We start from the raw sequence: 27,624 nt of genomic DNA, 5'->3' as shown, positions 1-27,624 counted from the left end.
TTTGTAATCTACAATACTGTCTCCTTCATTTTATAGTACAGTGCATTGATTGTTGCTTTCATTTTATGGATCAGTAGTCTCATTAGATAGTAAAATCCATGCTAAATTGCTGTTTTAGGGGTTGTTTTTAAAAGTCTGGAATGGATGAATCCATTTGAATTACTTTCTGTGGGAAAGCGCGTCTTGGTTTTGGAACGCTTGGGTTTTGGAACGGACTTCTGGAACGGAATAAGTTTGAGAACCAAGGTACCCCTGTACTGCTTTCAATGGCAAAACTGTGCTTAGGGGAATGTCTTGCTCTCACGTGAGATAGGAATGGACAAATCTCGATTTTGCTTTGTCTCAGTTTCTCTCCACCTCTGCTAAAGCTCAGTTCACATTTCCACACCAATATGCATTTTTTAAAGTCCTCATGAAAATTCACCAGCATCTTCATGTGAATTTCTCTTAACAGACACATTTTGGAATGCATGTTTGCAAAGCAGTTAATATAATGCATTTTGCATGTTATTTTCACCAATATGTACATTTTTATGCACACTTTGCCCTACTATATACATGTTTGTACACATTACTTGACTGAATAACTCCATTGCAGAATTTATAGAGGAGCAAATTTCTAAGGATGGCTGTGTCATTCTGGAATTGTGACTCAGGTAATCTTGCCTTTGAATGTGAACTGAATTGAATTGTTCCCCCATCTTTACATGAGGGACAAATTACCTCAAGATAGGCTGTCAAAAGAGTCCTGCGACTCAGGAGAGTTGGCTTGCAATATCTTGTACTAATCTGAAGAGCTTTATACCCTTGGTAATATCTATTGAAGTCTTTCCTCTGAAAATATTTGGGTAGAGTAACATTTAAGAGCAAGTAGTGAGAAAAACTTCCCTCATGTTTCCTGTAAACTAAAGAAACTTTCTTGAAAATATTAAAATAGTATACCACGAGGAACTCCTCTCTCTCTCTCTCTAATAAAAGAGTTGTTGTGTTGTGAAGAATTGCTCTTCTCGTGCACTTAAAAAACCCCCAACTCTTTTGACACAGTATTTTTAACACACACATCCCTAATATAGAATTCAGGGATAAAAATCCATAAAGCCGCGTAGCAGAAAAGAAGTTAGTATGCAGAAAAAGCTATTGATGTTCCACCATGTTTTAACTTCTGGCAGTTTTCATATTAGACTTAAAATAAGGTGGTTGGCACAAGAATATAGCTTTTGTTGTTTACCTCTTCAACTTGAGATACATTCTTAAGAACATATGGACAGAAAAGTTCTACAAAGTCTCAGTGATTCCATTTGCTTGCTTGCTTTTTGCCATCAAACATTGTAAATATTTATCCTACTTCTAGACAGGTTTAGAGCTTTGTATCTAAGTAACAAGACCTTAAGACCAGTCAGATGGTTAATCGGTAACCAGTGTGGATCTTTTAGCACTGAAATGCTGTGCAGCTAAGAAGGTGAACCGCTAACCAGGCCATAGCATTTTGCACCAGCCTCAGCCTCCCCACAAGCCATAAGGGAAGCACACAGAGTGTGTTACAATGACCTAAACATGAGGTTCACAGCTCATACTCATGGTGAAATTATTGCTTTCAAACACCATGTGTACATTTTGGAGAACTCTCCATATCCTTACACAAAAAGCAGCTCTGGTGCATGCTGCAATCCTTTGCACTATTTCCCCATTTACTTTCAGCAAGCTTTACCCATCTAGCAATAGGGGCAGCTCTTGACAGGTTCTCACTTTTGATGAAGTCAAGTTGATGAGTTTTAAGTGCCAAACTGAGAGCTGCCTCTTCCATTTTTCAAAAAAGGTGAAATTCACTGTTCTCTCTTGAATCCTCCACTGATATCCCCCAGTTACGAAACCATCCCTTTGAATGCACACATGGTACCTGAAAAATATTCCACTGTAGCCCTGAATAAAGACATGTAAAGAGATGTGATGGAGGTTGCATGATGGGAGCAGAGCAGCTATCTATCCCTGGATCTGTGGCCCTCTAGGTGTTGCAGGGCAAATGTCTGCATCAGGGGACCTCCTATATCCTGCACCAATCAGAACCTACAAGTCCACCATTGTACGGCTATGGAGCTTGATATGGAGATGTAATAGGATCACCTCCCTTACTGCAGTCATCAAATACCTGAACAGGACTTGTGATATTCCTTGAAACTTTATTGATTTATTGGTTTATTTTATTTAGCAAAGAATTATTTAGCACTTGTTTGTAAGAAATCCTCTAAGCCATTTACAGAAATATAAAATAAACATTAACATTACTGATAAAAATTAGTTAAAAACAGGTATTTGAAAACATCCAGAAGATGATTACAATCAACTGTTGCTTAAAAAAGCAATAAATTAAACACATGTAGCTTATTAAACAAACGTGTTTTAAACAGGCCCCCAAAGAGTGCAGTGAAAACACCTGTCTGATGTCAATAGGCGGGGAGTTCCAAAGTCTAGGTGCTGCCACACTAAAATATTGCTTTCTTATAAATACAGGACAAATATTATGTGGCACCAGTAACAATGCCAGCTCTGTAGATCGAAATGGTTGAGTGTGCATACGTGGTTTAAAGCAATCCTGCAATTAAATATGTCCCTAGCTGTTAAGGTCTGTATATACTAATAGTAACACCTTTAACTTGGTTAGGTAGCAACCAGTGCAGATATTTAAGCAAACGTGTTATATGCTGCCAAGGTCTCATTCCTGTCAGCATCTGTATTGCAGCATTCTGCACTAACTGCTGCTTCCAGATCAAGAACAAGGGAAGCCGCACATAAAGTACACTGCAGTAATCCAATCTTGAAGCCACCAATGCCTGAACTATAGAATCAAACTATCCTGGTCCAGGAACAGCCATAGCTATCACTTGAGGCCACCTGGGCATCCAGTGACAGAGATGGATCTATAAGAACCCAAAACTGTCTACCTGCTCCTTCCAGACGAGTGCAACCCCATATTGGGCAGGCAGTTTCTCCATCTCTGACACCACTTTCTCAGACAAGAAGACGACTCACCTCCATCTTACCAGGATCAAGCTCATCTTATTATTCCGTGGAGAAATAGAGCAAGTGTCATCAGCGTCCTGATGGCACCATACCCCCAAACTCCTAATGGCCACTCTCATGGTCTTCATGCAGACACTGAAGAGCACTGGGGAGAGAATTGTGTCCTGCAGCATCCCATAGCATGACTTCCAATGGCCTGAAAAGTACTCCCTAGTACTACTCTCTAGACTCAGTCTCAAAGGGAGGACCAGAGCCACAGCAACTCAGTGCCTCCCATTCCCATTCCACGGATCTGGTCCAGGAGGATACCATGGTTAATTGTATCAAAAGCCACTGAGAGGCAGGAGCAAGGTCTCTCTCCCCCTGTCCCAGTCTCTGCAAAGCTAATTTCAGCATAATCAATTGACAATACATTCATGTTGACTGGTCAGGATGTAAAAGTGATTTTCTGGACTGTCTTGACAAATTGAAAACAACTGACAAATTTAAGATTGCGAACTATCTTAGAGATTGAATCCATCAGTGCCCCCAAGTTAGATCTAGTGGGCTGTGAGTGGAGTTGTCCTGTTTTTTTATGGGGAGAGATTCCCTACCTCAAGCAGCTGCATTTAATACAGAGATTCATACATTTGATGTTGATTATGGAGCTGTTAAAGGCACAGAACCTCTGTGAATACTTATAGCGCACAGGAATAGCCTATCAAATTACTGGCTTCTCTTGTTGAATTCATCTCATCAAGATTGCTGGTAGCAAGGTCAATGTAGCTATAAATTTTAATTGCAGGTTGGTGAGTTCCAGCCAGACCTACCACTCTAATTGGCATCTACTAGTCAGTACAAAACTCTTCATCCTTCAGAACCAAGGAGTTGGCATCAAAGGATTCCCCTAACAATCTTACCTTAAAAGTTCCACATCATTTGACACTTTTTCTTTTTCGCTAATGGGCCTCTGAGGCTAGGGAAACAGGACCCATGAGAAGCACCTGAGGAGATGGAGTACAGTTTGTCTTCTATGTGCAGGCTTGAAAGTGCAACAGGAGAGGTTAGATGTTAGTTTATATAATCATTTTAAGTGTACCTATGTAGCTTAACCCTATAACATATAATAGGAGGAAATGCACCTGAGAAAAGTGCAGTTAAATGCCTAATAGACAGTATCAAAGCCTTTCCTTAAGCAGAAGATCAGAACATAAGCAGTGTTGTGATTATCCCTTGCTTTTATTCATTTTTCTTTTTGTTTTCACACCAATGTGAACTGCATAAATGTCCTCACAGGCATGTTATGTGTGCATTTTGGTAGAATGTCCATGAAATAAGACAGAATCACTACCAGCACAATCCTATACCTATGTCTACTCAGAAGTCTTACTGAGTTCATTGGGGTCTTCTCCCAGCTAAGTTGGTATAGTGCAGCCTTAATATCCCACAACCCAATCTCTGCTCAGCCTCAGAAAGCACATTCCCAATTTTAGAGTGGAAACACTATAAAAAGTATAGGACTTTTCTATGCAGTCCTGTTTTGGTGGAGAAAATGAGGGTAGAGGAATCTGTGGTCCTCCAGATGTTGCTGGACTATCTTACATAATCCCTGGCCACTGGCCATGATGTCTTGGACTGATGGGCCCAACACCACCTGGAGAACAAGAGGTTCCCTATCTCTGGAGTAAATGTCCATGTAATCATGGTTAAGCAGTCTTGTATGGATTTCTGGTTTGTAATTCGATTTTAATTATAGCAATGGAAGGGCAAGTGAGGAGGCAAGCTTCTCATCTGGGGTCCTTGTACTGCTCATTCCCATAGTTGACATCTGTGTCCATGACATGGAGGATAAGGCTATCAGTGGATATGAACCCTGATGGATTTGTTCTACCTTAGTTGTTGGAACTGGTATGCTTCTGAATGCCAGTTGCTGGAAATAACAAAACTCAGGTTTTATTTGTGGGCTTCCCATTGCCAACTGGTTGGCCTTTGTGAGTACAAACATGACACCCAGAACATGCACCTACAAAGTGATGACACTTATCATTACTGCTTGTGCATTTGGGGCTTGTTTTGCAGTTGTACCTGGGAGGAGAATTTCCTCCCTCTAGATTTAGATGGAAATCAGGTCATTTACTTAAGGGCAGATCCAGGTTCTGAACCAAAGCTGCCGACATCCGAGTTTAGATTTAATGACTAATGGATTTGCAAGCACCAGCTTCAGTACTACGGAAGCCTTGGTGCAGGACAGTGTCACTGAAGTCTTAGGAGACACATCTAGGCAAGAAACCCAGAGAGTCTGGACATTGTAAATCAAGTGAGCTAGGTGGAAATGACCATAACATAGATGCTGCAAATTTAGGGAGAGAAAAAGATGAAGGCAAAGAGTGGGTAAAGAAGAAAAATGACATTCAAGTCCACAAGCAGATGAAGGTCCTATGAAGCAAAACATCAGCAGGAGCAACAAAGATGACAGCATCTGGGAGGCCACAAGCTCCCAGTACAGCAGCTCCAGGGAGTGCCTCAGTGATAGTTCTGCTCAATCACTTTCAGGAAAAGGTTATTTGGCAAGTCCCCTTACAGCTAATTCTTCAATTTCACTTCTATTGCCGTTTGATTGTGAAAGATTACATTACTTGTTAACATGTTCACAGGCCCTGAGGGAATACAGAGCATGCAAAAAAAGCTTTGAGAAAAGGAAGGCCATGTCCCTAAGCTGTCCCCCCACTCTCTCTCTCCACGAGAGAGTATTAAAACAGTTTATTATTTTTTATTCTTTCCACTTTTGCTTTTTGGCTTGTGCAAACCATATGGCTACAAATCCAAACGTCATAGCTGCACAAATACAGGCCTTTGTTGTCCCCCTTTCCCCTGTTGTATTTCTTATGCTCAATTATAAGTATGCATGTATGTTGAACTGTATTGTTGGAACATATAAAACTTACCCAACTCTGTTAGTAGAGATGAAAGCATCAGCTAGGCATAACAGTGTTTACTTGAATTTGTTTTACTCTGGAAGTAATTGTGTGGGCCTTCTAAACCACCCTGGAATCAATTTTTGATGAAGAGCAATAAAAACACAAACATATATTTGGTCCATGTACCAGGCTTTCTTCTGCGAATTGCTTTCATATGTGTCCTATTTTACAGAGAACAGTCTTCTATTTGAAGGGCTGTCCAGTCTGAGTCCCAGTCTTGAAGCTGCCTATCAAAGATTTGCAGCTGCCCAGCAAACTGAGCAGCCAGGTACACAGGACACCTGGTCACAGTCTTCCCCAGTATGGTGAGATGCATTTCTATCTAAATGATAGACTTTATAACTACCAACCAACATACAATCCATACATAAATTTATTTTGTCCTCTTTATTGGTGATATGTAAATGGCTATTTTAGTTGCTTTCCTCTGTCAGATGTTTATGGGGTTAGCACCTTCTGCTCCCTCAGTAATGTTCCTTATCCTACTACATTCCACTGTGTGTTTTCCCTCTTTCACCTTGGCACTATTTCTCCCACTCTTGGTTAGGGATGGGCATATCTGTCAATTCTAGTTTTTCTAAGTTCTTCATTTCTCCAACCACAGCTTCAGTTCTCCACATTTTCTTATCAATTTGTGAATTATTTGAAAGCCCTCATGAAAATGAACCAGCATTCTCACGTGGATTTCTCCAAATGTACACACAATGCGTATGCGATTTCCCCTAAGAAGCACTTCTTTTTTGCAAAGCACTTTTCCCTAAATAGTTTTTTGTTTGCTATTTTCATGAATGCATGTATTTCTATCTACATTTTAACCCGGTATGTGCATTCTTGAACACTTTACTTGGCTGGAGAACTGTATCGCAATATTCAGAGAAGTGCATGTTTCAAACAATAGCTGTGTATTGGTCCCCATATTGCCTTAAAATGTGAAAGGGGTTGAATTTTTCTTCCATCTTTAACTTCAATGTTCAACTGTTCTTATTTTTTACATCGGTTGGGTGTACTGTGCCAGCACCATGCAGAAATGCCTGTGTCACTACATCACTTGTAGACTGGCTGTATGACTAGACCAATCATGCCAAGAAAGTACAGTGGTACCTTGGCTTAAGTACTTAATTTGTTCTGGAGGTCCGTACTTAACCTGAAACTGTTCTTAACCTGAAGCACCACTTTAGCTAATAGGGAGTCCTGCTGCTGCCGCGCCGCCGGAGCCCGATTTCTGTTCTTATCCTGAAGCAAAGTTCTTAACCTGAAGCACTATTTCTAGGTTAGCAGAGTGTGTAACCTGAAACGTATGTAACCTGAAGCGTATGTAACCCGAGGTACCACTGAACAATACAGTGGCCGCTATTTTATATGTGGAAACAGTAGCATGTACCACACACCTTTCAAAAACACAACCTTTAAAAATTATAGGCCACTGGGGGAAACCTAGATAACATAGATATAAGAAGATGAAGGTGACCACAGCAACAGCAAGACCATCCAACTCCAATGAGAATTACCCCAGGTTAAAAAGGTAAAGGTACCCCAGGTTACCAGTCCATCAAAACCCAGGATTATTCTGGCCCTTGAGGAAAACCTAAACCAGTCGTATATGCTTCTGCTTGCAAAAGTGATCCATAGTGCTCCTTACAGTTTGCTTTTTAAAGAAAAAGAACACATTGGTGTCCACAAGATGAAAACTCTGTCAAGGGATGCTGTCTTGATAATGATGCCTGAATGAGGCTTGTTAGATCATAGAATCATAGAACTGTAGAGCTGGAAGTGCCATCTAGTGCAGTCCCCTGCAATGTAGTTATCTGAACTGGCTCATACATGGCAGATGGCTGTCCAACCTCTGCTTAAAAACCTCCAAGGAAGAAGAGTCTGGCACCTCTCATGGGAATCTTTTCCATATGCTGAAGCTCCTCTCCACACAAAGAATATGCAAGGGACAAAGCTTTTGTTCCCCTGCTTTCTCTGAGCACTGAAAAACATTGCTTGCAATAAGCATCCATAAGTCAATTCTGATTTATGAGGGTTTCCAATTATGTGTATCCCTGCTTACCTACATATGTTTGTAGATGCGTGTTAATGATGGCTGTTTCAATGTGTGAATGACAAAGGGATGAAGCTGGCACTCAGCCACTCATTCAGTACATGCAGAGAAGAGCTATAAGACTGAGGCATGTTATGGTTGAAGAATATTTGGCTTAGATCTTTCTCTGTTTCAAATAGCCATGTTGCTTTTGCACTGCGAACTGAAAACTGAAAACTATTTTTAAGTCAATGAAATTAATGCATTGTTCTTTTTACCTAGAATGGTAGGACACAGGTGGTATGTATGTCTGCAAGACAAGTTATTGATCTTCAGGTTCCAAAATGATACAGTATAATATAATAAAAGTCTGCCACTAAACTCTCCCCATCAACCAAAAGCACTAAACTCTCCCCATCAACCAAAACCACACACCCACGCATATATATCTGCTAAGGAAAAATATCTGTCTGACGATTGCTTCTAGGCCAAAATTTAAAGGGGCCTCACCCTCACAGAGCAGTCCTACAAACAAGGGAGATCCGTAGCAGAACCATCATCATATACCTACTGGCTCACTTCAGTGTTTGTTAGGAGGTTGCTTTGTAATTTTAATTTGTTTATTTGTTAAATTTGTATACCACCCTTCATCCAAAGATCCGAGGGTGGTTCACAACATAAAAATACAGCATGAGAACACAAAATATATAACAAAGCACAAACTAATAAGCCCCTACACTAAAAACATTTGAAAGGCATAAACCCCAGTTGAAATGGATCTATGAACATGATATAATGAAATCCCCATATTTAAATTAAAAAAAACCTCCCAATAGATTAAAACTACAATTTCCAATAACACACCATAACGAAGCTAGGCATTCGTAGCCAGCCAATGCCTAACTGATCAAGCAGATTTTGGAATCCTGTGCAAACTGAATAATGTGTTTATAATTCCTCACTCTCTAAACTATGGTGTGCAAAACTGAATTGGTATGTCCCTTATAGGAGCAGTGCCTCTGATACCATTGTGTGTTTTGTTGAACAATCTGTAATAGATTAAGACAATCCACCATGGTTTTCCTCATAACCTGCATGACCCAAGAATAATCAATAAATGAGTGGTCTGTTCATTTTACCATTTCTTTGGGTTCTCAGACATACAGGTCATATGTTTCAACCACAGTGGGATATATGAGAAATAAACATTCCTTCTTCAAAGACAGTAAAGTTACCACTGGGATTTTGTGCAGTATGTAAACTACTGGGATTGTGTGCATTAGACTGCACTACAGATACACTGATGTTTGAGAAGATGTTATTTTGAACATTTGGATTGTTAGGACATTTCCATTTTAAAAGGCAGTTGTAAGGGAAGAATAGCAATTTTTAGTATTAATTGGCATAAAATTAGCATTCTTTGCAACCATGACAGCATTTCCAAAGTGGGGACTATATTAGTCAGTTGCAGAAAAAACTATGAAGACTATTTCTACTATTTCTCTGTCAAAATTATTTCCACCATTTAAATTGAAACTTGAATTTCAATTGAAGCTTGAATTGTTTTCTGTATTGGGGTTTAATGTCAGAACTAGTGAAGAATTAATAGAGGTAAGTGTCTCTGAGTGTGTGCAGAGCACCGTCCCCTAGTCACTGTGCAATGATAATTGGGTCTATGTATCTGGAAGTGCAGGGGGCATTTTCAGATCATAGGGAAGGCTAAACGTAGGCAAATTTCATTGAACACTAACTAGCTGACATCTGGAATATTTTGCAAAATATACTTGCAGTTAAAAACACATTGAAATCCTGCAATCAGCAAATTCTCTCTCTCTCTCTCTCTCTCTCTCTCTCTCTCTCTCTCCCCCCCCCCCACCTATCTAGGTACAACATAACTAGACATTTTGATTGTCCTCACTAGCTTAATGCTGCCATTTTAAAAATGGCATTCATTATTCTAACCTCACATAGCTTTTAAGAGAAACCTGCCCGTTTCAAAACAAACAAACAAACCTAGTGCCATATTCAATCCTTTTCTTTTTTAAAATGTCTCTATTTACAACTTGAATAATGATTTATTAGAGAAGCTGAAAATTGTTTCCATTCTATTGTATGCAGATGAGACTTGTGTCCTAGATTCCCCAAGGCTTTCAAAAAGCACTCAGCATTCTGGATAAATATTGCAATAGAAATGATTTAATTATATGTCTAAATTACTGATATTTGGCACTAATAACATTATTTGGCATCTGAGTAATAGTGCATTTTAATATGTAAATTCAGTGGAAGAGCTGTGATGTTATCTTAATTACTCATCACAGTGCCAGAAAAATAGAAGGACCTACTTGTGTAATTTCTTCAAGAAAAGAATAATAAGTGATTATTCTGTTTGTACAGCAAAGGGTGTTCTATGCTAAAGAGTCTTATTTGGAAAGAAAAGGTTGTTCTGGGCTCCTTCCCCCCCCCCCAAATTGTTTGCTCACCTCATAATTTGTATCTGACATTTAAACTGATGCAGACCTCAGAAATTGTATGCCATTGTATTTTCTGCATCACATTAGTTTGCGAGGCATGAATGCCACACGGTAACCTAACAGAGATGAGGGCTTGATTAAGGTTGTGATTCTTTACACAATTACCTGGAAGTAAGTCCCACCGATCTAAGTTGCTTTGATTGACACATCTAAAGCAGCCTGCAGCTTGCCCCTTTGAGTTTTCCATTGTTTTGTTTGGAAAATTAATGTCTAGAGTGAATTAAGTTTTCATCCATCCAGGTAGCATTTATGAGATATATGACATTGAGGTAGAGCATCTGTCAGTGCTTTGCTTAATGTAAGTCCCAGATTCAAACTCTAGCATCCACAGGTAGGGCTGGAAGAGACCCAGATCTGAAATTCTGGAGTGCCACTGCTGGTCATCATAGACAACACTGCACTCGATGGACCAATGGTCTGACTCTGTAAGACAGCTTTCTATGACTCTATGTTGATAAATCTGTTGACAGAGCAGTGTGCTACCTGTTGTGCACTGCATTTACAGAAGAATCAGGAGAAGGCATTAAAAGTTTGGAGTCTTTCTTAGACAGTGAGATGAGATGAGCCACCTAATGGGGAAACAAGTCAAAATGTTAAGGCAGAGAGAGGAAGTGATGTCATATGTCCAAATATGTAAAGCAGGTGTGGAGCAAGAATGATGGGGCCAAAGAATCAAGGAAATGTTTGCAGCATTAGGAACTGAAAAAGCAATGGTGAGTGAAACATGGAATCTTTGAGCAATGGAGCTGAAGTGCTTTGCTACACAGGACTCATCCCAACTTCCACTTGTCCTACTGCTTTCCTACAGGGAAAAAAGATATTAATTGGAACAAATATCAATCAGGTTTTCCACATATTGACAATTCAGTGCTAAAAAGTGAGTTTTCCTGCGGAATGTTATGGGGCAAACAGAATTGTGATCGTATCTAGCCCTAGAAGGCAAAGGGACAAGTGGTAAACTTCTCAAAACCGTGTTTTCGAAGCAGAAGTGCGGATGAGACCACTGACAAAAGTCTACTTAATGGTAGGGGTGGGTAATACTGGACCTGCAGAAGTTGCTGGAATAACTTCATAACACTTCATTTGACAGAAACTCTCTCGAAAGCAACCTGTTCTCACTTTCAGAAAATCCTAAGGTATTCTGTGCTAAAATAAAGACCCGTATCTATGGATAGTGCATTAGCATATTTAGGAGAAGGTTAATGAACAAGGTCACTTGTTCATGTAGAAGTGACTGGTGTTTCTCATGCTTAATCCATAAGCAGATCACTTGTGCAGTACTGCATGAGATAGCTTGCACCTTTGCAGCTTCAGCAATGAACATTTTGAAGCAATGAATTGCATTCATCCTTATGGGCTGCTTGTAAGTACAATTCATTATAACAAATGCTTACTCCTTTAGGCATATAGGTTTACATGAAAGAAACCAGTTGCATTGCAAACCAGGCACTTAAAGAATGGAATATCTGTTATATACTGGATTGCCTCCATTCTGCCTGCTAATCTCTGATCTGCTTTGCTTAGTGCATGGACCTCTTACTCTTGTGAAGGTGTGATGATGCAGGTAAGCTCTTATTGCCTGTATAATGCCACATATGATGACACTGAGGTCGTGGCACTGCTGCAGCAGTGGCATGAATTTTTCATTGGACCGAGAAGGATACCATCCTTCCCTCTTAATCAGAGGAAATGAACAAAAAAGTATTGCATTTTCAGATTATCTATTTAAAGGTCTCACTGGATCCACGCCTCACCCTCTTCTCACTCAGCTCAAAATGTTGTAAATTCTGCAATTAACAGAGTGACAAAATGAAAGTGCCTTTGTGGTAAAGCAACGGATGGAGTTATTAAAAAGAGGCTGTAAACTCAAACTGAGCTACAATGACATGTAAATGGGTGATGGTAAAGGCAGATCAATGCTGCTATATCCTGGGTTTTACAATATCTCTGTATGCACATCAGACCTTTAAATAGCCAGGACTTGTTTGATTTAATTAGGTTTCTTCAGTTTGGTGTGAGAAATGCTCCCAGTAGCCTAATACCATCTTCAATCTTTATGAAGGGTGGGGTGAGCGGGTGTGAAAAATCTTGCCCATATGGTCAGACATCAGAATCTTTCTAATTCCCACCTTTTATTTAATAGGTAAATTTAACTTTTTTAATATTCTGCTTGGCAATGTTTAAAGTTTAACACTCTGTAGGTCATTATACTCCTTTTCATTATTAAGCTGCTCTGTCCTCTTTGGGAGTACTTGCTAAAAATGGAAGCCTTCCTGTTGGGAAATAACTGAGGAATACTAATTAATCCTTAAGTCCCACATGTGTGGGAAACTACAAAAGCAAAAAAAGAAATGAAAGGCTAACTGCCTGAATTAAAAAATGGTGGGTCTTGACCCACTCTCTGGCCAAATGAGTCGCAAAAGAATATATGCAGTGTTTGCAAAGCACAGGAGATATAGGTTGTTAGAACTTTAAGTGTCCCATTATTAAGCACTCACAATGTGTTTTCAATGCTTCTATCCCTTTCACACTGAATAGACCACAAATCTAAGTAAGTTTAAATGGTTTCCTTACTGTAATTAGAGGTCTCACAAATACATCATTCAGCGTTTCTGCAGAAACAACACAGATAAAAACGTATTGAGTACAAAATACCAAAATTATCTTCAAGCATGGAGCTTTGGCTCAGGCTTTCTAGCCTTGTGTGCCCCGTCAATTATGTGGTTCAGAGAGAGAGAGAGAGAGAGAGAGAGGAGCAGGAAACAAGCCAAACTTCCTCCCTTCCCAAAGGTGAGTGGGCATGACATAGCCAAGCCTTCTCTAGAAATTTACAGCTCTGTGGTCCTTAACTCCTTCATTTAATAACTAGCATAGGCATGCAAAATCTCCCACATTTCAGACATGATGCTCATCAAATCTGAAAAACAAATAAGAGCTCCAAGAAACATCTACCACTTTGTTTGTTCTGCCTAGGAGAATCCAGCAGTTATGTGCCCAAGGTATGGGAAAGTTTTTTGTAGCAGACATATCAAGACAGAAGTGCACACCTTTTTCCTCAAAGTCAAGGCAGTATTTTTGTGTAGCACCTCATCCTTACTATCATAAATAATCCTGGGAGGTATAGTTTAAGAGCACTGAGGGTTGTTTGGAGACCTCCATTCCCCTCACAGAGCCACAGTGCTCAGAGTGATTTTACAGCCAATCCCTCTTCACAGTGAGCTCTGGGAACTGTACTCTGTGAGGGGAATAGGGGTCTTCTGACAACGTCGCAAAAACGAGATTTGCCCATCCCTAATTGCAACAGAGACCTTTAATAGCTGCAAAGTTTGTTATTTCAAAACATGGCTGCATTGCTAATTTTTGGGATGTTGTTGAACTCAGGGAATCAGCTCTCCACCCAAAATCTGTGAAGGTGTGCCACAGAAAAACAGCAGAGAGGAGATAGATGGCCCAGTTGCTGTGATGGCAGGCATGAGACATCAGCATTCTCACCCAGCTGTGATGGCACATTGTCAGTACTCTGGGGATTAGGATAGGGAAGTACAAAGAAGCACCATCCCATTACAATCTAAAGACCTTTCTTTTGATGTTGTATGTTTCCTTCCCAGCCCCTATGGGAAGACAAGGGGCGGGGTAGGGAACATTTGTAGCAAGGTAGCTGCATCCAAAGGAGAAGGGAAGGCAAGGTCAAGGAGAACAAACCTGGGAGGAGTCAGAGATTTGAGAAGGAGCCAGTTGACCAGACCTGAAACCCCTTCCCATCAGCAGACATTTCATAAAGTTACTCAGAGAAGAAATGGGATAGATCTACAGTTCTCCCTATTATCTCATGGGAAAGAGATACAAATATCTCTATTTTTTAATGTCAGGTTTAATGTTAGATCTGTCCATTAAATTGAAATAATTCTAATCCTTGAGTGTCACAGAAAATCTCATCAGTTTAATTTATAAACAAGGTTACCCATGAAACACAATGGCTCTATTCGAGCCCTAATTGGCTGCTATGTGGCATGGAATAGCTTGGCATTCCATCTCTCATGGAAAAATCTGAATATGTAGATGCACCATTGTGGGACTTCTTCATTTAACACAGCTTACAGCTGTTGCCCATCCTGCACAGAGCTCAGGTCAATGTGGTTTAATGGTTAGAGCCTTGAACCAGGTCCTGAAAGACCAGAGTTCAAATCCTACTGGTCATGAAGCTCACTGGGCAACATGGGCCTGTCACAGTCCCTCAGCCTACCCTACTCTACAGGACTGTCATGCAGAGGAGGAGAAGCCCATTTACTACCTAGAGCACTTTGGAGAGGAGATGGGATATAAATGAAATAATGAATAATTATCTCCTGTATGTCGTCATCCATGAATGTTTCCAAGAACCAAATTCCCTTTCTCCCTAGATGACTGGGACCTTTCCTCTCCTCTCCTCTCCCCACCCCACCCCACTTACAGGTCTCAGAGCAGGAGAGAGAGGGGGGAGGGGCAGAGAGAGAGAGATCACATGTATGCTTTCTTGAGTTTCTTGGTTGAAGAACAGAACAAAAATATAATAAATGCATCATGTATGCTTCAAATTCCCATAAACTATTCTAATAATATATTTTAGGGATTGTGGTCAGTGTTGCAATTTGAGGTGATTAAAACCACTAAATTCCAGCTTTTTATAAAAAGACACTATTAATGATGCACCTCCACTAACTCACACACATGTATATAAATTATAAATTAACATCTTTCTTGTCTCAGAAGCTGCTACTGATGTGCTAACAGTGTGGAACCTTTAAACAGTTTCTTACTAGCTGAAGTTCCTACATTCAGAAAAAAGAAAAAGAAAAAAGAGATCACAGTGAAAGATAATAGCCTGCCACTGTGGTATAAGACCATTAGATTGTTGGGAAAATTCCAAGTCAGTCTTGGTTTACCTTGGCTGCAGCAGAAGCCCCATGCTGAGCAGAGACATATCTGATTGACCCATCATCCCTGCTGGAAGCCTCTCCTCTTCTTCTAGCCTTGACTTGTGTGACCTCAAAATAAAGTGCTGATATTTTACAATTCATGACACAAAAGGAAAGGAGAAAAATGAAAGTGGAATATATTATTAGGGATATAATTTGCAAGCACTGCTATCTCTGGATTACTTTTAACTTCTGGAATCAACAGCAGCTTTTATATGTCTACCAACATTAACAGCAGTGATAAGTGGTCCTCTCTACCCACCACTAGTGACAGGCTTAATGAGGACCTTTAATCCTCCTCTCTCCTACCTCCCTGTAAAATGGCAAAAGGAATACTGGATCAAGAGCATGCCAGTGTCAGCTTCTTATCCCTATCACCCATATTTTTTCGTTAGAAGTCACACATGCAGCCCAAACATATACATCAGTATTCAGAAATAAGCCTTCTCTATTTAGTAGAGCTTACACACATAAATGTACATAAGATATTGGCCTGAGGCTAAAGTTCTACACATATTTATCTGGGAGTAAGTCTCAAATAACTCCATGGGACTTGCTTCTGAGTAACCATGTAGTCCTATACACTACTCAATATTGCACAACTCAATTTTGAAATGGGAGGAAGATAAGCAACCTCTCAAGAATTTAGGACATGGGTGGGGAAACCAGCCCGCCATACATTCCTCATCTACGACTCCTATCAGCCCCAGCCACCATGGCTAATAGTCAAGGCAGATGAGAGTTTTGTAGTCAAACAATTATTGGAAGGCCCAAGCCATTGCTGGTTTAGGAGATACTCCTTCCAAATTCAGGGTGGAATTCAGTGCTACTCCTACTCAGAGAAGACTCATTGTTGTTAATGGACATGACTGAGTTCATTCATTTCAATGGGTCTACTCTGTCTAGGACTTAGTTAACTTCCGCCTGTAGACTCCAGCATCTCTGTTCAACACATATCCCCACAATACAGTGCACCTCAGTGTGAAGAGGACAGAAAAGATATTGCAGAAGCCACCCAAGTGCAGAAGTGTCTGAATTTTTACCTAGCTGCTCATTCCAGTTGGTCACATTGAAAGCAGTGAAGTAAGTCAGAAGATCTACATAAAGAAATGGCAAGCAGAGGTGAAATGTCTACAGTCAGGTATGTGGTAGAGTGAGGTTTTTTCAAGTTGAGCCTGGGAGGTGAATAAATCTTATTTGGTTTGAAGCCTATAAATAGAATCTCTCAGCACTCTCAGGGATGGAATTTGAATTCTTATAACCCATCCCTGGAATATATGTAGCTCAGAAACCAGTGAGTGGAATTTGACTCAAGCCTTGATGCCAGGGGAGAAAGGTCATCTGCCCAGGATTCAAAGCCAGGCCATTGCAAACTTCAGTACCACTCCCATGCATGGCTGCGCATTCTCCATGTGTGTTTGCACCTCTGTCCTGATCTGGCATCTGCATAAAATGGATCATCACATTCCAGAGCACATGGTGATTGGCCCGAGCTGACTTTTCTTGCCTGCATGAGGCTGGGATTGGGAAGGGTCCTGAGGACATGACATGAGGCAATGATAAAAGAAACAACTGAACTACACAATGAAACAAAATAATTGCACGTTTTGATCATTGGTGGGAAATGTTAGCTAGATCTGATCGCCAATCAATTTCAAAGTTTCCCACATATCCTAATCCAAAGGGTCTCATGTAAGCCTGTTCAGAATATAACAACAACAACAACAACAATAATAATCGATGTAGCAAACCCCCAGGAAAGTTTATAATTCCAGGTTTAAGAGTCTTGCATGCTACAGTTTCTGATATGGACTGCAAAAAGCACACTAAATGGTGTCAAATTAGCACCTGAATTTGATTCAGATTGACATGGTAAACCTGCTGAGCTTTCCCCCTATTTTATCCAAGGATCACTTCTGACTGGATCCAAAGTGAACTTTAGGGAGTGTGTGCAATTTTACTCAATACCATATTTTAATATGATCTTACAGCCATCGTGAGGTTATGCCACCATGCAGGTATCTCTCCAGAGAAGTTTGTGTTCCAATTCAAGTGTGCTCTAACTTCAGTGAAATTCCTTTGGAGGACAGGATGCAGTTCAAGACTGCTTTAAAAACTGCATATATATTTTCAGTTGATTTTGCCCACTGGCAGATAGATTCTTTCTATGTTTTGCTCAGCATTTAGTTTCCTAACTGGAACCAGAAAACACTGCATGTTGGCTTGCACAAGATGCTCAGTGTGATTGTTTCAGTCTGCTTTGGTGCTTGCCTTTTATTTAGTAGCTGTTGCAAAGAGTGCATTGCTAGGGGGGTTGACAGGTAAGGAAAAATATTTGGACCATTTGCCTTGGCCAAGTACAACAAAAGTGCCAAAATCGATGTGACAAAACTGTCTCTTCAGGTCCCACCATCGAGTCTAAATATTTTATAGACCCTGTGCAGACACACAAGGCAATGTAAAGTACTTCTACTTGATGGCTGTGAATTACGAAGCAGCTCCCAGTTTTCCAGAGACCCTAGGTGAGATCTAAGAATGCTTGCCAAAATGTGTCTTGTAAATAAATCAGCTTTATCTACAACCCAAACACTTTAGACAGATGGCCATTTAGAATTCAGCATTTCACTAGGGAGGGGAGAAAAAAGATGAGAGGGAGGGAAAGCGAAGGAAACAAACACAGCATTTGAGCAAAATCTTACGGTGCAGGATATTAATTGTTAAGTGCATCCAATTTTGTTTAGTACAAATACACTGTTGGATTGAAAGTGCCAACTAATTAAAATAAGGAAAATAGATATTCTTAGCTCCAATATTAAAATGTCTGCTAGCACTCCATTAAGGTGACGTTTGATTTATTCATAGTAATGGAAATGATTAATGAGCAACATTTGAGTGTTTATTATAGAGTAGGCCCATATGCAGAAGTGGATGCCGACCAGATGATAATATAAAATGCATTACACAGACTGACACTCCTGCAGGTATCTTATGAGATTAATGGCTTTCATAACCATATTTTGCTGGGACATGCAGCTTCAAATGGCAATGCTAGATACACTACCTAAGATAGACATATCGTCTAACAGAAGGGTGATTGACATGTGCATGATCACCCATTAATTTCTCTTTCCTTGTAATTTACTCTGAACTTCAGGAAATTCACTCGGGGCTCGTCCAGCTCCCACTTGTCCCACTGCTTCCCCCTGGGAAAACCCAATTTTTACTGTTGAACTGGAGCAAATGTCAATCAGGTTTTCCACGGACTGACATTTGCTCAGATTCAATGTTAAGGAGTAGGCTTTCTGGGGAAAGCAGTGGGCCAGACCTCTTGGACCTGTGCTTAGAAGGCATGGGACAAGCAGAAAACTGATGCTCCCCTGGCTTGAACTGGAGTTGGTTTCATCTCTCTGCTCTCTCAAAAGGGTTCTATATTGAACATTTGGCCTATTACTTTTGGTGGTTAGGAGTGGTGCTCCTTATAAAGCAGCTCCTCCCACTGACCTGGTCTCTTCAGCTTAGTGCAGCAACCCATTAACCTATCCCTTGCAATGGAGCAACTCCGCAAGCAATGGAGCAATCCATCATCTGCAAAAGGCGACCAAGTATCTTTTTCTACCTTCTCTATACTCACCTATTCCTGTAATCTTGTCATATTTCTTGGTCACAGTTGGCTAGCAGGCAGTCTGGGCAGGTGGGGAATAGAATAGATTGCCCTAGTGAGCACCCTGAGGCATCTTAATAGAGAAGGATTTTTTTTCCTAACCTACTTTGCAATTTCTCAAGACATTGGTAAGGGGAGCATCCATGGGGCCTGGAGGCTTCATTCTTCTGAACGTAGGATGGGGGTAAGTAGGACAATCAGTTGGCTCACCTTTGGGTGAATGAAGTGGGAAAGACATGAACTAATTCATTTCCTGACGTCACCCACAAAGGCAGTTTAGGATAAGTCACCCCCAGCCTCCCACAGCTAAACTTCCCATTTCAACTGAATTAATCAGCCCTGGTTGCTTGCTTTGCTATTGTTAATGAAGCTGTGACTCTTCACCTTATTATTTGTGTCTTATCCTCCTTCATTTGCAGGGACAATCAAAAGGCATTCTATCCAAGAAGACATGAGGATTTTGTAAGTGGTGTTAGTTCTCTGATGCCTCATTCACATATGCAAATCATCATTTGGTGTAGCAATCAAGTGATGAACATGAATGTGTGAATCAGCCCTTGAGGAATGTAGGCTGAATGAGTAGCTTGAGAAACTGAAGCATTGTTTGTGAGATGATACAAAGAAGTTCTATCAGAAGTGATAGCCCACTCTCACATGCTTGCTGCTGCGGTTGTCAGGTGAAAAGAATGCATTTATGAACCAATGCACATTTTGAATGTATTTGTTATTTAATCACACTTTCTAAAATAACTACAGTGAAATGTTTCCTTCACACAAATTTAAGAGCTTCCATTACACTGGCCACTCTCTAGTTTCAGCCAGAATAGCATGGAACAGCTTCTTCGTTCTCCCACTTTTAAATGACTAAGTGAATGTTGCAGTACATTTTGAAAGTAAGCAGAGATCAGCGCCCATTCTTAGTTATGTTAATTTCAAATGGAACTTTTATCCAATGGATTGATGCCTGCAGTGAGGATATTAAGGAATCTTGGCTTTTGCTTCAAAATACTGCACACAGTGGGAACAATATTGTGGTCAAATGCTATCTATCCTGAGTTGAGTCATTGTTTACCATAAGCACATGAGAAATCTATTCTTCCTCTAGGAAGAACAAAATAGCAAAACAGAAACGCATAAAGCCCTGCCTAATAAACCCAACTCACATATCTTCCTTACTATACATAATGGGATAGATTGAGATGAGGTCAGTCGTACAGCAGACCCAATGAAATCAATGAGACTTAAGTGAATCCAACCCGCTATCTTAAATTATTGAAGCAGATCTTAATGTTTTCAACAAGATTTAAAGATATAATGTAATGATGCATATCTATAAAAGTAAAAGTCAACAGGCTCCTGCCAATTATTTGCAAACACATAAAATTGCAGTACAGTAGATGTAATTATTACTCATATTTTAAAATGGTTCAGTATTTTCTCCGCTCGATTTACAAATGATGCAGTTGTTTTGAGACCTGTTATTTTGATTGTTATGCTGTTTTAGTGGGCTTGTTTATCATATACTTTAATTATGGATGTTTTAATGTTCTGATGTAGTTTTACTATACATTTTAATTATGGGTAGCTGTATTTTTAGAATTGGTTTTATTCTTGTTATTTTGCTGCCAGCCCTTATTTGTTTGTGAAGCATCTTTGTATTTGCTATTGAAAGGAAAGGTGGTGTGTATGGGGGGCCACTAGGTGGCGCATCGGAAGATGGCTGACAATAACATCTTTCCGACCCACACGAGGTAATTTGGAGGCTATGATGGGGGTAATTAGCCTCCTTAACCCCCCCAGGATTATGGGGGGGACGGCCCTTGCCTGCTGTGCCCTATACCACCCCCGAATTTGTGGGGGTGGGGGCACTGGGCACAAAGCCCTCCTGTGGGATTCCGGCACTCCTTGATGCCGTCTCTGATCCGCGCCTCTAGTTTGCAAGAATCTTCAAAAGAAACAATTTGGACGAGATAAATTGCACATACTTCAAGGAAAAAGGGGGAGTAAAGACTGCTGACAGAAGAGATCTCTGATAACAAGGCAAGAATAAAATATGAGAAGATACGACAAGATACGGTATTGCAAATGACTGAGGGGGGAGGGGGGAAAAACCTTCCATTCCTTTTCACGTGATTTAACAAGAATCCCCTCCCCTAATAAGTCAGAACTTTAAGGACTTAAGCTGTGATTTAAGGCTGTGTGGAGATAAACTTTCGAACCAAAGCAATGCTTTAAGACGAAGCTGGAAAGTTAAGAGTTTTGGAATGACGCAGTTAAAAATGCCGTCGCCATTTTGGGAGGCATTGTTGGAGCTCTTGGGTCTGGGAGGAGAAAGAGAGAAATAGTGCTGTTTATATATCGTGGATAAACTCCTCCGTGGGATTTAAGAGCGAAAAATGCCTGATTTATGATGGAAAGAGTGATGTTATCTACGAAGGAGATATATGGAAACCATCTGGACTTAGATTGGAAGAACGGGAAATTCACACAGGATTATTATATTTGCTTATCGGCTTAAGGAGACTAACAGAAGAGATCGTAAAAGAAAAAGAGAAATTAATGAACAAGATATGATGTGGAAACACCAAGATAAGACTGGATAGAATTATGAACTTTGTCTGGACTGATTGGGACTGATTTGGACACTAACGCAGTAATAAGAAGATGATTTGAATCCCCCTTTGGATCTTGAAGTATGGGTTCCCCCAACAAAATTTAAAAATTTGGCTTTGTAATTTGGAATTTATGTGATGTGATTTAATTTGATGTGATTGGCCAGTTAATAAAAATTATTTAAAAAAAGAAAAAGAAAGGTGGTGTGTATGTGTACTACTACTACTATCTCTTCCCTTTACTAGCTATACTCTGCAGAAATGGGAACATATTCATACAAAAATGGCCTGTAGCTGGTCTACCAAATCTTCTCCTATGAAAGATATACCTCTAGGCATGTGTGAATGCCCCCTGGGGTTATTATTTTTTCTACTATTACGATCTCTTCTGTTTAAATTCCTCAGATGCTTGGCCTTAGGAGGTAATGCCCTTTCCTACATTTTACTGCAGTGAAACTCCAGGGTGTGTAAATATGTAATTGCATCAGGGATATAGACCATCTTAAACACAGAGTCTTAAGAATGTGCTCTTTTCAAGACAGCATATAAAAAAAGAAATCAAGGTTGGTGTGGAGACAACAATGAAAACCATAGCGCATGGTCCTATGTATGTTTGGTCAGAAGTAAAACCGTACAGGTGCACTTAGAATTGTAACTAGAGATAACTCTTATTATTGTTGTTTGTTGTTTTTGTTGTTTTTTAAAAAACAACAATATTATGACACAAAATTAAAAAATGGAAATCAGAGGGTCATTTGGGGAACAATCTGACAGTGTGGGGCTGCATGAGCTCGCAAGCCTGGTAGAAAATCCTTTGCTACCTGCCTAAAGTATGCAGGCCTTGTGATTTCCCTGTCAAAAATAATATAGGCCCATAGATTGCAGCAAAATACTGGGCTTTGCCCAGTATCTTCTCTGTGTGAGGGGCTCATGGGAAAAAGCTGTCCCATGAGCCCTTGCTGAAGAGGGGAGGGGAAGCTTATATAAGGCTGCTTCCCCTGGAGCTCACAGCCATTTTGCTTTGAGAGCTTCCCGCCCTTCCACCCTTGAGTTAGAGCCTTCATTGAGCAATTTTGGGTCACTGGAAAGGATTTCTCTCTTTCAACCTAATTAGCACATGCTTGGGGTTTTGTTTTTTGTCTTTCCCTCAGTGAAATTATGGATTTCCTTTGTTAGGCGGAAGAACACTGTATGAGGGCGGAAATGGGATTGGTCAGGATCAACATAGTATAGGGGGGCTCCTATAAGGAGCCTGAGGGGAGGATTGACCATGGCAAACCCAAGCGTGGGTTCTGTATCTGCCTGCTTGGAATCTGCACCCTGGTCTCCCAGTGAGACCTTGCTTGCTTGGCTTGCACTACAGCAAGATTCAACAATGGCTGACAATGGATCCAAACCCACTGGATCCATTCCATCAACATGGACTTGTGGAATGATGAACTGATCCTGGGACCCAATGCCATGCCAACCCTTGCCCTGCCCGCTGCTGTCAATAAAGATTTGGCCTGATTTTATCCCATCACCATTGTACAGTCTGGTTATTTTCTGCTCTCATGGGTCACATAATGTGCCTGCTTGGGCAATAAGCTTACACTGATTCACATATGATTATTTCCCTACATTACTGTCATCTCTGAAGATGCAAAACAATGCAAACCACATCTATGTCACCATGTAAGATGAATGTCCAAATGTCAGGGGTGGGGCAACAATGAGCCTCCAGATGTTTCTGGACTACAACTTCTTTCATCCCCTCGACCACTGACCATGCTTGGTGGGGCTGATGGAAGCTGGAGTGTTGCAAGATCTGGAGAAGCATAGGTTAGCCACTCTTTCATGAATGTTGTAATTTTTCCAGTAGAACAATTTTCTTCAGCTTGCTCAGATGAAACACAGTGTAGGACAGTCTCCCTCTGGGGCTGCCTGTTGTCAAAAGCCACTATGCTGCCACATTTACAGATACAAATGCATCTTTTTATAACAACATCCTTCCCTCATTTCCAAGTTACTACTATATTTGGGTCTTTCAAGTGCATTCCCTAAGGATCTTCATGGTATCTTTTAATCTCTAAGCCACTCAAGGCAAAGATGTTTTCTTTGTTTGTATCTCTTTACCCTAACAACACTATTAGTGCTTTGATAATATCCTTGAATTTCATTACTGGATTCTCCACTCCTTCTTCCATGTAATTTAATTACAATTTTAAATAAGACCAGCTTTTACACTGATCCCTGTGGTTATCCCAATTTCCCAAGATAACTCCATACATTGCTGTTCTTCATTAACCTTTATTGATTGTTGTGCAGTGGGCTTCACTCCTCTTAACACTGATCTTAAACAAGCTAATTTAAATTTTGACTTTCAAATAAGATTTAGTGAGGCAGGACCAAGAGCTTTGTGAAAAAGCAAGGATGGTAGACCCACAGAACAGTGGCTGTGAGCCATTGATTTTTCTAGTTAAACATTTTAAATGCAAATCTAATGACAAAACCATGACAAGTCTATTATTTAGCCTTAAATCAGGAGTGGAGAACCTCTTTCAAGGCAAGGGTCATGTACCCTTCTAAACAACATTCTGAGAGTTGCACCCCATTGTGGGCAGGGCCAGAGGTAAAATGGACAGAGCAACAAATAATATTTTTAGATTTGGATTGTAGGCTCGTTTCTAAACACCCATATCTATCCCCCGCCCCCAGACATTCCAGAGGTATTATTAGAGTTCAAGGACAAATTGCAGACAGGCAAAAACACTCAAGGTGCAAAGCAGAGCCAGTGGTGGTATGGCCTGGGGAAAGAGGTTGTCTTTTGGAGAGAGTTCTGAGAGACAGATATAGAATGCACCCAAGGAGTCACTTTTTAAAACTCTTGTTTGTTCAAGGAAGCAATCATCCCCCAATGCAGCGTGTTCAGTGGTTAGTGAGTGACTCCAATGTGTTGTTGTTGTTTAGTCGTTTAGACATGTCCGACTCTTTGTGACCCCATGGACCAGAGCATGCCAGGCACTTCTGTCTTCCACTGCCTCCCGCAGTTTAGTCAACGTGTTAGTGACTCATAAAATGGCCCTTTTCACTTGGGCAGCTTGGAAGATCAGAAAGAAGGAACCGTAAGGGGAATTCTGAGGTCTAAATCTGAAATACACTTTGTATAGTAGTGGAGGCCCCCTGGTTATAGTCACGAGACGTTGATGGTTCTGTTTGTTTCAGTTGATGCCTTGATTTATATTTTGTGCCAGAAATTGTTTGTGTTTCTTTTTTTGTCATGACCTTCAGCTAGTACAATAAACTGATTAATTGACTGAAAGACTGGAGGGCAGTGTTCCACTCCTGGACCTGAGGTTTCTCACCCTTGCCGTAGATAATGTAATCTTTCCTCCCCAGTTATAAAAGAGCTGCATGTTTCATGTCCTGAATACTGGTTTGGTGTTCCCATTTTTATCTGATTGGGTCCTAGCTGCCACCCAGGTTGTTGGATCAGACTGAACTCTTGTTCTTCATCTTACTGTGCCATTCTGCTCCTGATTCAGCACACCTTACTTTTACACCCATAGCTGAATTCACTTGCAATAGTGAATTGGTTCTTCTACTGAAATGAAAAATGTAGCCTCTCCACACAGAAGTTTCCCATCCACAACTGATCACACATGACACAAATCTCTGGACTGGAGTAACAACATTTAATTGTGCCTTTTTCCTACAGCAGGGGTCCCTTCCCACCACACGATGTTGTTGGACTACACCTCCCATAATTCTTGACCCTTGGCCATGGTGACTGAGACTGAAGCTGGTGGGACTGGCAGCCTGGAGGTCCACGGGTTTTCCAATCTCAGCCTTATGGGGGGGAATTTCCTCATGCAAATAAAATAAATTTGTCCCATGTTCTTGAACTACAAGTGAATAGGGAGGGAAAGTGTATGAGATTAGTTATACAATTTTGTATACAGTTTCTGACCCAAAAACTGTAGCTGTAGCTAGGTTCCAGTCAGGGAAACAGTGGATTGTATTTAGTAACAAAGTTATACCTTTGTTCATTAATCAGTGGGCCTCCTTTAAATTTATTCATGCTGATTAATGGGTCTACTCTGAGCAGGGCTAGCATTGGACGCAACCCAGGGAGAATTCTGTTATTCAATATGTTTGCAACATATTGGGCACATGTCTCTTGAATGACTTCACTTTGGAGGGACATTGTAATTGTGAGTGATAAACCTGTTCCTGCATGAGAAACCAAATTCATTTATAGAAAAAAACCAACCTATTGGCCCATAAATATTCCTTATGTGTAACAGTTAGTGGCTATTTAGACTATTCAGTGAATCTTCTAAAAGATTACCAGGAAACATATTGAGACAAAAATTCAATTGAGTGCTTTATCAGCTCTTAGAGTCAAAAAAGAATGACTAGGAAAAGAAAATACCTTTAAAAAAAATTGTGATAACAATAAAATAGTCAGAGTGCATATTTTCATTTGGTATCTGGAGCCTATTTAAAATATAGTACAGTTTTATCAGCTTTCTTACCCCCCCCCCTTTTACTGCCTTGTGTTGCTCAATTATCAAAAGAGATTTAAAGCTTTCCTTTAAAATTATACTGTAATGTGTCTATACAACAGAGAAGACTAACATAAGGATTAAGATATATCAATGTAAAATGTTGACAGTCAGTTTGTAAATGCATATGTTACCAAGGGCCACCATGGATTTAAAGTTTTAAAGACATAAACAGAATGAAAGAAAATGCTCACCTGAGCTGACCAGGTTGTTTGCCTTTTTGTTTGTTTGTTTGTTTGTTTGTTTAACATGCTGCCCTTCATCAGAAGATCAAGGGTGGTTTGAAATATAACTAGAAGCAGCTCATTTTCATTCCTCCTGGTCATTAATCATGTTTTGTAATATTATTTCAAATTATAGATGACAAGACATCTTGGACATACTAAGTTTAGAGAAAAGAAGAGCTAAGGGTTATCAAAATAAATAAAAAGAGAGAGAGAAAGAGAGAGGGGGGGTTAAAAAATACTGCACTATCATTAATTATCCTCACTGAATTACTCTCAAATTTACTCTGACCTCTCTTCCTCCTCCCCAATGGTTTAGCAGAGGTTAAAAAGAAATGAGTCAATGCTGTGTACTCTTGTGAGTTTTGTTGACTCTCTTTTAAATGCTCATAAATGCCATCATCAATATCTCTGTACTGTAGGTTGGGCTGATGAGTTCGGGGTTGCTATATTCAGACTGCTTGCAGGGGACTTAGGCAAAAGAGAAGTGGTGTCCCTGCATTGTAGTCCAGTGTTGTTATCCAGACTCCTGGTATTTTTCTCTTGTCCTTTTGTTTGGCTGCTCGTAAGAGTTTTTACTTTTCTTTAAACAAAAAAATACAATGATGAAATAAAACAGACAGCTACATCTTGTAATTACTGACAGAAGTTAAATGCATCTTCCTCTTTATGTGTAGATAGGAGCTGTGCTTTTTTTAAAAAAAATGTTTAGGGGTACTCTCATTTTCCCACTCATATTGAAATACTGCCCCTCAATAAGGCCAAACTTAGATTCACAAAATGTTTAGGAGTATATGTACCCCTGCGTCCCCCCAGGTGGGAAAAACCAGATAGGCGTATATGTTCCACTGGCATCATGGATATTTTCATGTTTGCTTTATCATACTATTACAGTTTGCATTTAGTAGTCTATTCTCTATAATCTGTGGAAAGGTTTTGATATGCCCACTCCCCCTGATAAATTCAGTGAAATCTCTCTTCTGCCACCCCAATTTCTATGCCCACAAAGATGGTGGAGAAGTTAAAGAGGCCATTTCACCACAGCTCTTTTTTAAAAATTGTGAAAATACAGTCTATGTGGGTTGGGACTATG

The sequence above is a fragment of the Podarcis filfolensis genome (assembly GCF_964270895.1).
Source record: "Podarcis filfolensis genome assembly, chromosome: 7".
Lineage (NCBI taxonomy): Eukaryota > Metazoa > Chordata > Lepidosauria > Squamata > Lacertidae > Podarcis > Podarcis filfolensis.
This window is presented reverse-complemented; position numbering follows the sequence as displayed.